Source organism: Octopus sinensis, linkage group LG10 (genome assembly GCF_006345805.1).
Source record: "Octopus sinensis linkage group LG10, ASM634580v1, whole genome shotgun sequence".
Lineage (NCBI taxonomy): Eukaryota > Metazoa > Mollusca > Cephalopoda > Octopoda > Octopodidae > Octopus > Octopus sinensis.
Window position 1 is genome coordinate 70265682 of NC_043006.1, and position 1264 is coordinate 70266945.

General features: G+C 31.6%; 1 protein-coding gene across 1 annotated transcript in view; it reads right to left on the reverse strand.

The window, feature by feature from the left end:
• Positions 1 to 1223: 1223 nt before the first annotated feature.
• Positions 1224 to 1264, reverse strand: part of LOC115216416 (secretory phospholipase A2 receptor-like) — a 34192-nt gene continuing 34151 nt past the window's right edge. Inside the window, exon 5 of the mRNA XM_036506780.1 lies at positions 1224 to 1264. This exon is cut by the window's right edge and continues 838 nt beyond it. The gene's annotated coding sequence lies outside the window, so the exon portion shown is untranslated.

Below are 1264 nucleotides of genomic sequence, written 5' to 3' on the forward strand. Positions count from 1 at the left end.
TACATATACCCGAGAAAGAACACTAGAACCATTTTACCACTGTTTAGGAGAGATATCTAATGTAGCTACTTGGCAAAGTAATTCGTGAAAAAGATCTCTTTGAATTATCTTATCCAAGCAAGCAAGAAAAAGAAATCCTATAAAAGGATAAGATATTCTCAAAAATATATTTAAGCAGGCCCTGTCTTATTATATGATTTATATCCTACAGCGTGGCTTCCAGCTAAATATACAATGTACATACAAAACTCATTGATAATGTTTGATTAAATATAAATAGAGAACAGATTGAATTATAAACAGTGCCAAATAATTTTTTGGTATTCTGACTTTATTTTCTTAATTGATGAATATTGTACTAATATTTAATGTTTGTTCATGCAAAACATGGTATTACACAGAATATGGGATTTGACTATACAAGTGTAAAGGAATATAAATTTCCATAGGACTGTGACTGTGAACTCTTTAATTTTTCAGTGATGACCGCACCCTCCCGTCTTTACTTGTTTTTTTTTCTACTTCCTAAAAGTGACATCTTTGAAAGATCAGCAACCCTTGTGAGAAAATGACTTTATTTACAAATATTTTGATAGGTCTACAATGGAAAAATAAGAAAGAAAGAAAGAAAGAAAGAAAGAAAGAAAGAAAGAAAGAAAGGAGAAAGAAAGGAGAAAGAAAAAAGAAAAATGCTTTGTAATGAAATTTCAATGAATTGACTACATCAAATTGAAAAGAAACACCTCTCTCTTTCTCTTTATCTCTTTATCTCTGTCTATCTCCCTGTCTATCTATTTGCTTGTCTATCTCTCTATCTATGTATCTAGTTATCTTGGCTTTTCCCGTTATTATTTTTTCTCCTCTTGCTTGATTATCCTGAAACTTATCTCTCACTCTGTTCCCCCTATCCTTACTTTTCTCTCTCTCATACGAGTTTACTTCAGATATTCTCATTTTCAAAATCATTTCCGGCTAATCGTTGAGAGGACGTTGTTGTTGCTTTGGCGGAGATTTGCGCTTACTGAGTGCTCTTGTTAGCCATGTTTTTGGTGTGGTCACGTGTTTTTGGTATGATATAGATTGAAAAATAACGTATTTAGCAATCAATGTTGATTGTTTAGTTTATATGCTTTAAGTTATATATATACAATTCCTTGAGCTGGCGTTACCATTTTGGGTGTCTGTGGTTGAGTAGTTCTTTTGTTTTTGTTTTTTCCGTAATATGTTTAGTTAACTTGTTCTTTTGTGTTATAATTTTAGCATC